This window comes from Scyliorhinus canicula, chromosome 6, assembly GCF_902713615.1.
Source record: "Scyliorhinus canicula chromosome 6, sScyCan1.1, whole genome shotgun sequence".
In the NCBI taxonomy this organism is placed as follows: Eukaryota; Metazoa; Chordata; class Chondrichthyes; order Carcharhiniformes; family Scyliorhinidae; genus Scyliorhinus; species Scyliorhinus canicula.
Genome location: NC_052151.1, coordinates 203190660 through 203202691, shown reverse-complemented (window position 1 = coordinate 203202691; position 12032 = coordinate 203190660). Strand labels below are relative to the sequence as shown.

The 12032-nt window shown below is 47.6% G+C and overlaps 1 pseudogene; it reads right to left on the bottom strand.

The window, feature by feature from the left end:
• Positions 1 to 557: 557 nt before the first annotated feature.
• On the bottom strand, positions 558 to 7160 carry LOC119967986 (annotated as a pseudogene).
• Positions 7161 to 12032: the final 4872 nt, after the last annotated feature.

Here is a 12032-nt window from a genome sequence, read left to right as displayed (position 1 = left end):
ACAACCGAAAGATGTGAAGTTTATGTGGATTGGCCACGCTAAATCGCCGAAATTGTGCTCGAAATTTAAAAAAAAGGACTTTGACGATTTGATCATTTAATTTATATGAACACAAGTGTTCAACTATATTATCATTGATGTTCAGAAATTAAGCAAAACGTCAATTTGTCAATTAGACTTTGTTATATAGGGTAGAGACAGTGCTACTGAGAGGCACAGCACACCAGAATTGCACATAACGCATAAGTACAAGTTAGCCAGGTTTTCTTTCACAGATAATTCAAATCGGCAATTTAATTAGGAAGAAGATAAATTAACAAATCAATTGGGGCACACACAATCAAGTGAAGACAACTGAAAAATAACGGCTAATTAATTGGTGGTTATATGTCTTTAGTAGAGGAATCAATTTATTTTAGACGTGGAGGCAATATCATTCTAACAGAATAACAGCAATGATCGCATGTGATGAGACTGTAAAGATGGTGCAAAGTCAAGCACATTGGCCACGTGGCTCCTTCAGGGGAAAGTCAATAACGCTGTTTCAGTCGCTCACTTCACGTGCCTTCAGGACTGTCGTAAGTGCCCCAATCGTCCATTGCTTTCTGATAGATTACCAGCTGACAAGACTGCACTGCGTGAGAGGTCACAAGTTTTCGGTACGTGCAAACAGAACAAGGGACATCGGAGTGGTGAAATATTTTCCTCGCGTGGATTTGCACGGGGTCCAGGTGCAACTCTGCTATACAGAGTTTAACAAAAACATCCTACAGTTTCAATTTCCGAATTCTCCTTGAGACTTTCCAGACCCTGCAAGCGACATAAATTGAAAGGACATACCCACTGCCTGTGCAGAATGAGGGATAATTGTCCAAGTGGTAGTCATTTTACCTTACATACATTTGCTGGGTTCATCCCGGATGACCTTTGCATTTATAGTTATGTCGCCTGTGAAAATGTCCCTGGTACTCCAATGGGACAGGAGCTCAATCAGATAAGCAACGTTGACAAACATGTCTGAATCCGTTTTCATTACAACTTTACTGGATGAACAGAAGCGCGACACCCACTCAAGACGCATTAGCACCTTGGTAGTCAAGTTGTAATAGGTGTCACTGAAATCCTTTTGTATAATGTCCTTGTGCAGCATGTGTTCCCGGAGTAGATGCGCCTGCTGCTTCCTGCTCTAACCAACCAGGAAGCCGGTCACCACCCTCTTGCCATGCATTGTCCTCTCTCTCCCCCACGTGTGGCAAATGGCTGAGCGAGCTTTTACCTCGAATTGAGCACTGACGACGAGAAGCACCAAAAACGGGGGATCCGCATTACAGTAACTGTCGAGTTGTGTTAAAAGTTAGCATCATACAAATCTGGGTCACAGCAATTGTCAGGTCTGTTGATTCTTAAATATGCAAGTATAATTGTTTCCAGTAATAGGAAGGCACAGACAGATAAAGATCGTCTGTTTGAATGTAAATGCGAACAACGTGTTGCACCTGCAATCGTCTTCATTTCGAAATCACCTGTTAAATAAAATAAACAAGTTTATTTTGGGTGAACCTGTGTAACAGTATACAATTTCATAGCTTATTTACATTATTCTAAAGTATCAGTAGGCTGTTCTGCCTAGAGCAATTGTTCCCCTGTATAAGCGCTTCATGACTGCTGGCGCATTATCACCGAGTTAATGATTCTCAAAATGTATGGTAAAGTACTCGTGACAAAGCACGATTCACCCGAGGGGGGGGTGGTAAAATTTGATTTTAAAAACAATCTGCAAGTCTATCATTGATGCAAAGAAAATCCAGATCCATAGCCATGATCACTCTTATAATGCCCTCTTGTCCAGCCAGCAGCACCGAATTCAATCTAAAACGGAACATGTTTCACAGTCCAAACGTTGATGTTTTCCTTCTCCAACCTGAATAATCTATTCAGCATGTCCTCACTTTCCTCTATCCCCTTTAAGGATCATATCATTCCGCCCTTGCTAATTATCATCTCTGATTTTAAAGATATTCATCCCTTGTCTGGATCCAAACATCAGAACAGATATTTCTTCTCCATTGACTTTACAAACTCGCATGAAAACGTTTTACACCACAAATTGAGTTACTATACCTGGATTTCAAGCCGTGTCGATCCAATCCGTCGGTCAGCACATGATTTCTCTGGAAGAGCTACTAAACCAAATCCAATTTTCCGACAACAGATGTCTGGTTCTGAAAATCACAACCATTGGAACAGACCTCTAATTCTTTATTTTTAATCTGAGGGATTATGCCACATGCAATTGCACACGCTTTTCCGGCACTCACTGACCTTTAAAACTGCTGCGAAGCACATATATATTATTACTTCATGGGATGTGGCCTTCGCTGACCAAAACCAGCATCAATTGGCAATCATTAATTGCCTTTGAGAAGGTGGGTCGTGAGCTGCATTCTTGAACGGCTGTATTAATGTGATGGTCCTGGCAGTGCTGTTCAAGTCAGAAGTTCCAAGATGTTTCCACAGTGACAAAGAAGGATTTAAGATGCTGAGTTGTTTGGAGGAGGACCTTCAACTGTTGCAGTCCCAAGTACCTGCCGTAATATTTTAATATAACCCTTATTTTGTTTTTACATGAGCAGGTCTTCCATATTTACTCCTTCTCATAATTGTAAACAGGCCAATTGGGTCACAACGCATCCTCTTGGCATACCAGTCAACACGCCACCAGGCCTAGCCAAACTTATCTCCTAGCTAAATTGTCCTAGCACTGACAAAATCCGTGTAAATGACTTATCTAAACTCTCCACGGAAATTATATTTGTCCATGTTAATTATGGGTATAATTGTTTGCCATAATAAAGTTCTGCTCCACACATGTTGTGCACAGTTCAAATTAACCTCCGTGTAAATAGATTCTATGCATTGTTTAATATAATGCAGAATGTGTTTAAGAATAGGTAGATATATGTGACCACATCTACAAAACTACTTAGCATCGTTTAATTTATTTTATCCTCCTTGACAGCTGCATGGTTCAAATTGATCAGCGATATATAATCGAAATGTAAACAAATTGTGGAATCTGACCTCAAAAAGAAAATCGATATTGTCTCTATATGAGACGACACATCGAATCACTGAAATTCTTCGGAAATTGTTTACCTATCATTATGTTATGTTGTCACCAAATAGTGCAGGAAAATTCTATGGAAGCCGATTAAAAGTGATTACTCAATAATCGTCCAACCGTGGAACGGTCCTGCAAGTCTATGGCGCCGTCCACAAATTGATCTCCGAACAATATTCCAAGTCCTTTGAACTATAGTACTATACGTATAATGAAAGCGGATGGAGCCCAGCCAGAGCAGGTTTTAAGTGCGTATGCCACTTCAGTGAAGAGAACATCCGTTTAGCTGTTAGACAGCCACAAAAAAGAATGAAACTGGACGGCCAACTAGCATCGAACCTGGGATCGTAAACGACAACAGCAAACCTAGCCAAGCCGCATGCAAAGTCCTGCTTTCTGGCATCTGGGGGGTTCTACCAATGTTGTCAGAACTGTCCCACAGTCTAGTTTATCAGCAACCTGATATAGTCATAATCACAGAATCATATCTTACATAAAATGTCCCAAGCATCACTATAATCATTCCTGAGTATGTACTATCTCATCGGCAGCAGAGGTGGCAGCAGAGTAGTCTACAATCGGGACGGAATTAGCCTGGGAGACATCAACATCGACTCTGGACCTCATGAGGTCTCATGGTATCAGGTTAAACATGGCAAAGGAAACCTTCTGCCGATCACCACGTAACAGACACCAGCAGTTGATGAAGCAGCACTCATCCACGTTGAACACCACTTGGAGGAAACACTGAGTTGTTGCAAGGGCACAGAATATGCTCTGGTTGGGGGAATTCACTGTCCGTCACCAAGAGTGACTCGGACGTACCACCACGTACAGAGCTGTAGGGATGGGAAAGGGCATAGCTGCTATACTTGGCCTGCAGCAGGATTGAGGGACCCAACAAGAGGGAAAAACATACTTGACCTCATCCTCATCAATCTGCAAACTGCAGTTGCATCTGTTCATGACTATATCAGAAGAAGTGGCCACCGCACTTTCCATTTGGAAAAAAAGATCCGTCTTCACATTGAAGATCCCGTCCGTCGTATTGCGTGGCACTACCACACAATACGTGCTAAATGGGACAGACAACGAAAAGATCTAGCAATTCAAGACTGGATATCCATGAGGAGCAGTGGGCCATCAACAGCAGCAGAATTGCATTCAACAATAATCTGTATACTCATTACCCGACATATCGCCCGCTCTACCATTTCTACAAAGCCAGGAGATCAACCCTGGTTCAATGGAGAGTGCAGGAGGCATGCAAAGAGCAACATTAGCATGCCGATAGATGAGAGCATTTCAGATCGTTTCAAATTTGCGTGATCGGATCTCAGTTTGAGATTTAGCCATTCAAGCCCTCCAGATAAACTCTGCAGTAATTCAATACATTTGAGCTTGGAAAAAAATCTAGTCAGATCTTTTTCAAACACTGGTTAAATAGCGAACATTGAAATTTGAAATCAGTATAAAGAACAGCATAAAGAACAAGAAAGAAATTTGAGCACAATTAAAGGAAAGGATAAATAAAGTATTAGATCACATAAAATACGCAAATGGCATCATTCCAAATTCGCCGCCCACTCTCCACCCCTTTAGGGTTCTGCACAAATTGTAATCATTTCAGCAAGCAGTTGATCTGTAAAAACATATACGTCTCTCAGTATAGGTAATGCCTATAAATTCAATCAGTGGAAATTGAGTTAAATGGAATAAAATAGATTCATGATGAAGGAGAACGGAGAATTTTGTTCAGTATTTTCATTGAGCGATTGTGACATTGCTGTCTCTTTGAGAATCTGTAGCCATGAGAAAGGTTACCTATGATATTTGTGGCTGGGAGAATGTGTGTGTTTGGTTTGTGAATGTTCATATATTCTCCTAAGATTTATCTTCTGAGAAGTAACGTTGGGTTTATAATTTGGAACTTTAGAATAGGAACCATACGAATGTTTCCGTAATTAATTTTGGTCAGAGAACTGAAATGCTACGTTTCATTTCTGAAGGTGGTGATATTTGTGTGTCGCCTGACATTGCCCTTTAAAGATCATAGTTTGAGTGTTTTGAGTCGAACCGATAACACAAGGAATTTTATTCAGGATACAAATTCACGTCTGTAAGAATAAGAAAATATTAATTTTATACGGTTCATTGGAAAGTAAGATAGTTGAAATACATATGGCCAATCCGGTGTTGGATTAGTCCAGAGTTAAAACTTCCCTGAAGCAACGCAGATGTATTAAATCTGATATTGCAGAATGAAGTGTAAAGGACAGATGGGTAAGGAAAATATGTCCATGATCTTGCTTCTTGTTTGAACCAAAGAAGGGTGGTGACAAAGTGACGTCTGATAGAGAACTCTTACTCCACCCCTTTTCAAACTAGCAGAGAATTGGCATATGCTTGTTAATGCCTGGATTTGTTATGTCTCTCTGTGGGGACCATGAATTGGATTCAGTTGAATTGGTTTTTGGAACAGGCGAGGAACTGTATTAGGGGGTTGCCCCTGTCCACTCTCTGAGCTCTGGCTTTGCTTTATACGAACAACAACTAACACCTGGTGATGACCAGGCCACTTTTCCATTAAATTTTCAATTTAAACATTCACAGAAGCCTGGATTGACAGCGGCGGCCGTGTGGACTCGTGATGGCTCTTGAGATGTCACAACAACTCCAAGCACATAAGAGCACAGGGACATGACTGATTTCACAATGGATACAGGGTTAACGTTGCGATATCAACTACGGTGCTTGAAATATATATTACTGATGGTATATGCATCCCAGCAGCCACTGAAGGGAATAATGAGAGAATTTATTTTAACGTGTGGCTGAAGCTACTTTCGGGGAAAGACAGCAGATGCATATACAAACTGTGCACGTACTTGTCGCGTGTTCAGATTCTGGGATATTGTTTATAACAGGAAATACGTATGTATAGTGTTTAAGTAAGGTTGTCATGAAGCAGGCTACCAATGACACCGGGGACACTAAATTTTGAGGGCATAACAATTTACACAGGTAAGAAGAGGCATGATAAATGATGCAGTGACATGAGTTAACACAGAAACGTCGATGGTAAAGTCACTAGACATACAAGGTTTAACTGCAAAGGTGGAACATCTTAAAGGAATAAGGAAGGGAGTATTAGAGAAACCAGAGAAACGTCTAGCCAGCTTGGGAGAAGCGGGTCTGGATACACAATTGCATAGGACAACAGTGTTAGAGACACACACTAAGACAATAATTAACAAATTCATCGACCAAGAAATGGGAGAAAGCTGGAAGGCTCTGACAGGCGTAGCTAAGGCACAACATTGATCTGATATAAAAGGGGAGGTGACTGATTGAGTTGACAGCCTGCAACGGGCTAATTTAGCCAAATGACAATGGACGCTGGACAACTGCACTCTCAAGGGGCCAGAGTATACTCAGCGATCCCGAACTGTAAAGTGGAAGAGATAACACAGGTCTTGGTCTTGGTGATCCCTAGCATCACACCAGACTCAGGGACATTTCATAACATCCAGCTGGCAAACATTGGAATCGTACGGGCTAACAGCTCCCTCAGGTACTATCTCACCAAGGCCTCTGGTTTACCCAGGAATAATATATCGGATTTCCCTCACGGGTTGTAAACGTAATGGGGAGACAACAGTGTGCCAACATCCGGTGGGACAGGGGGAATTGGACGAATGTGTGTCAATCAGAACTCATGGTTGTGTCTTAGAGATTACACCTGCCCCCATGCATTTTAAGTTTACGGAGGGAAATGAAAATTCCTTGTCTCCACCATCGTAACCTCCAATCGCGACAACTGTTGCTCCCCTTCGGCCCACCAATTAGGCCTGGCAAGGATCATTAGAGTTAGGATTATAAAGAGCCACAGATCGTCCCACATCTGGCCGAAACTCTGTGGGAACGAAGACTCAAGATCAGTGAATCAGTTAAGCTTTACCAACAGTTTACCAATTGATGGACCTAATGGGTAGACTGGCTCCGAAACTTCGTCCACCACACCGGCCATCCGTACCATCGTCGCCCCAGTGATTCTAGTGCCGTGTGATGGAATGGGCAACTCGCATGCAGCTTTCACCCAGATGGATGAAAAGTGCTACCGTGGGCAAGTATCAGGCGCTGGCATATAATGTGGATCACCAGTTGTCATCGTCCTCTATCCCATGAACCAGAACATCTTTTGTTCCTGTCACCCCAGTACCTCTATCCCTATTGAAGCATTTACCTATCACGGAGGCAGTTGCAGGTGGAAAGCGGCCGGGAGACGGGAGTGAACGAATGTGGGGTTGGAATGCTCTGTCCCTTCCCATGGACTCCCCCCTCCCGCTCCACCTCCTCCAGTTGGTGAAATTTGAGCTGATCAGAGCGTGCGGTGCACGTTGGCACTGGCGCATATAATGTGCCTCCCTTGCCTGCCTGTCCCCATGTTCAGCCCATCCTCTCCATCATCGGCATTTCTCGTCGGAAAAACCTTGGCGTTCCTCCTCATCCTGGAGGACGTCACAGCTGTTCTGCCGATGTTGTAGTGGACTCAGCAGGCCTCCCCGAGGTGGCCGACCCTCTCAGTGAAGGGCACCGCCAGAGCCGCCCAGGCACCTGAACCGCATCTTCATTAAGGAGCCGAAAGCATAATTCCCTTGCGCTCTTCACTGTTGCATTGTCGTCTTTGTTGGAGTCTCAGCATCCGGAGATGCATCATCAGACACGTACAGCGTGGATAACTCCTGTCGTCCAGCAGCCAAACCACAGCCACGGGGCTCCCTCGCACATGTCAGGAATTGTCGAGAGTGCCAGGCTGAAGGCATCGTGCTCACTATCTGGGAATCAGGCGTAGGTGATACGTAGCGGATGGTTACATAACGGCTGCAAAATCATTGAGCGGAACACCGTTCGATTTGGTTAGAGCGGCCGGTCATCTGCAGTTGCTTGGAGGGAGACGTGAATTCTGATGACTACCCCCGGGACCTGGGGGCACTCCGAGATGACTGTTGAGCTCGGTCTACAGTGAACAGGATGTACTGTGCCTCCTGTGCACATAGTGCTCCGTGATGGCGCGGATTCACCTGTGTGCCTCGGTCTGTAACATCCAGGACAGGTGCCCACTCAGCTGGAGGGACAAAGTCGCAGAAAAGACCCAATCACGTTTCCCCATTTCGATGTCTTCCAATGGAGAATTCCACCTGCGGCTTTCAGGAAAATCAATTTCTGCACAACTATAGCAACAGCGTTGCTATAAATTTTTGAGTTAAAAAAAATAAGGAATAATGTGTGTCCGTTTGGCAGTGTGTGGCTGCGTTTTATCGGTGTGTGATGGTTGCAGTGAGTGAGAGAATTCAAAGTGGGAATAAATAAAGTACTAAGTTGATCCCACCTGCTCAGCCCCCGCTCCCTCGGCTCTCCATCTCCTCAGTGATCGCTCTACCGGCTTCCCCGCCCCGCACCTTGTATCTCAAACCCCAGTCCCCCACCTATTAATTTTCCCGCGCCTTCAGTTCCCTGCTCCTGGCAACGCAGTCGCCCGCCTGGTCTTTCGCAGTCCCCATCTCCCTCTCGCGCAGTTCCGCACTTCCTCAATGCGCGTTCGAGCACTCTCTGTCGTCCGCCAGCCCACTCCAACGCGCCCTCAATCCCCTGTACCCTCAGTCAGTCAGTTACTCCTAACCTCTCCTTCTCAATCAATCACGCCCTTCTGCAATGACCATTAACTCAGTCACTCCCTACAGCCCCTGCCCAGACAACCAGCCTCTCTCACACACACTGTTACTCATACCTTCCACCACATTCTCACTCAATCACTCATTCTCTCGCACAGTCAATCACAGTCTCCACCAGAGTCCCAGCAAAATCAAGAAATATCACGTTCCCCGTTCCTAACTTTACTTTTGCTTGCTGGCCCAACATTGGCAGGCGCTCACGATCCCGAAATAAACAGCACCTGAGCTCCATTTGTGATCCTGGCTTCGCTGCCCACTGTTTGTCATTCCGAGGCTTCCTGCATTCTGCCCAACGAAGCCCGGCTCCGGTTGAAACTGCCTTCCTGAGCTTCGCACCCATCACTGCCTGCCTGCCGAGCTCATACTCCACATTTGCCCCTCCCCAATCTCCGGCTCCACCATTGTCACCACTGCGAGTTTAGCCTCTTGGGCCACTGAGGTCCATCACATCAGAGCCACGCAGGCAAATACGAGTAGTGATCCATACCCACGAGATTCTGGGCTTGCAGGATTCAGATCGCAAGCGCCCAGAGATTTGTTTCCATGTGCATCCTTCAGCTGTTGCGCAGCACGAGCCCCGGTAGTGTGCTGCAAGTGGAGGACATGAGCACAGCGGTTGCTTTGATGCCTGGTGCAATCCTGAATTTTGTCTGTATCCCCGATTTACAGTCGGATTGCGATCCTCATTGCAGAGGAAGAATCCAGCCCAATATGTCTGATGGTCACCGTTGGAGTAGTCTTCCACTGGATTTATCAAGGACGTTGGAATTTGGAAGGATGAGGTGGAACTTATAGAAATATTTAAAATTATGAAGGGAATAGATAGGATAGACGCAGGCAGGTTGCTTCCACTGGCGGGTGAAAGCAGAGCTAAGGGGGAATAGGCTCAAAATAAGGCAAAGTAGATTTAGGACTGAGTTTAGGAGGAACTTCTTCACCCAAAGGGTTGTGAATCTATGGAATTCCTTATCCTGTGAAGCAGTTGAGGCCCTTCATTAAATGTTTTTAAAATTCAGATAGACAGTTTTTTGAAGAATCAAGGTATTAACGGTTATGGTGTTCAGGCGGAAAAGTGGAGCTCAGTCCACAAAAGATCAGCCATAATCTCATTGAATGGCGGGAGCAGGCTCGAGGGGCCAGATGGCCTACTCCTGCTCCTAGTTCTTATGTTTATGATCTTATTGGAGAATCAGACACACTGACGGTATGCAAACCGTATTTACTGCACATGCAGAGTGGAACGTATTGACGCTGCTGTTGAAGGACCAGAGAATCGCTATTGTCCGTGAATCCAGCGCCGGGCACGACTTTGTTCCCGAATGGGCGCGATTCTCCGCACTCACGACGGGTTGGAGAATAGCGGGAGTCGCAAATTTTTACGGCGACGCTGGTCCGACGCCCTACCCGCTATTCTCCGAACTCCGCACAAACTCCGAGTTGCCATTCCCGCCAAACGCCTCCATTACGCCCCCGACACGACCAGAATCGCTACAATTCCCCCCCCCCCGCTATTCAGCGGCCCGGATGGGCCGAAGTCCCGAGTTAATCGCGCACTGTTTACACGGCGTGAAACAAACCTGCTTTTTAAGTTCGTCAACCAGTCGTGCTGGCTGATGACTGCTTCCAGGAGGTTAGTGCACCGCTCAGCGCACCGCTCAGCGCACCGGTCAGCGCACCGCTCAGCTCACTGCTCGAGTCTGGCCACAACGGGGAAGCTATCCCTGAGAACGGGAGGGGGGTACAGAGCGGGGGGAGTGGGGGAGATGGAGGGGGGAGTGGGGGAGACGGAGAGGGCAGTGGGGGAGATGGAGAGGGGGGAGTGGGGGAGACGGAGGGGGGAGTGGGGGAGACGGAGGGGGGAGTGGGGGAGACGGAAGGGGGAGTGGGGGAGACGGAGGGGGGAGTGGGGGAGACAGGGGGGTGCGGGAGACGGAGGGGGGAGTGGGAGACGGAGGGGGGAGTGGGGGAGACGGAGGGGGGAGTGGGGGAGACGGACGTGGGGAGTGGGGGAGACGGAGCGGGGTAGTGGGGGAGATGGAGAGGGCAGTGGGGGAGACGGAGGGGAGAGTAGGGGAGACGGAGGGGGGAGTGGGGGAGATGGAGAGGGCAGTGGGGGAGATGGAGGGGGGGAGTGGGGGAGATGGCGAGGGCAGTGGGGGAGATGGGGGGAAGTGGGAGTGGGAGTGGGGAGGGGTTAGGTAGAGAGTGAGCGAGAGAGCCGTCCAACCCCATAACAAAATGTCTGCCACCATGCCATGGCGTGCCGGTCACGAGCACACGGCCGCTGGTTCCCCTGTGGCTTACGGCCACAGGCCACTGACACACCGGTGAGGAGGACATAGTTTACTGGCCGTTGGATGCAGAAAGTGACCAGGGATTAGGCTGCCCGCGTGTCAGCAGCGCGACCAGGCCACCGGGACACACAAGTATCCCGTGGCTGGCGGCTGCCGAGTTGTCGACTAACCTCCGTCTAACATGTCCCGTTTCTCTGCTCCCACCACCCTTCTGTAGGTTAGCACAATGTATGTGAACAGAACGGCTATGTTCTGCACAGTGGTTGGGGCCGCTGCACTGCATTTGGCGATGCAGCAGCATCCACACCCACAACTCGCAGTGGATGCAGGGCCAGCTGCAGCAGCAGAGGGAAGGGCCGAGGAGTTGCCAGTCGTCGAGCACCATGGGGAGGAGGAGGAAGAGGAAGAGGAGAGAGTGAGGGTGTAGCCACTGCGCCAGAGGCGACGACCAAGGCCGAGGGTGTACCGTGTCCGGGTCTCTTTCCTAACAATGACGGACATCATCTGCAGGAGGAGAGTCCGGCTGAGTAGGCAGACGGTGATACATATCTGTCTCCTCGTGGTGCACCTCGCCCCACGTGGAACGGGGGGAGGACACGCTATCCCGGTTGCCATCAAGGTGACGGTCGCTCTTAACTTCTATGCGACCGGCTCCTTCCAGTCTCCGAGCGGGGACCTCTCCGGGATCTCCCAGTCACTGGTGCACAGTTGCATCCGGGATGTGACCGACGCCCTCTATGCCATCGTGGACCACTACATCACCTTTCCCGAGGACCAAGCAAGTCAAGACTCACGAGCTCGTGGATTTGCCAGCGTGGCCGGGATACCGAGGGTGCAGGGGGCAATCGATTGTGTTCACATCCCCATGCGCCCGCCTGCAGG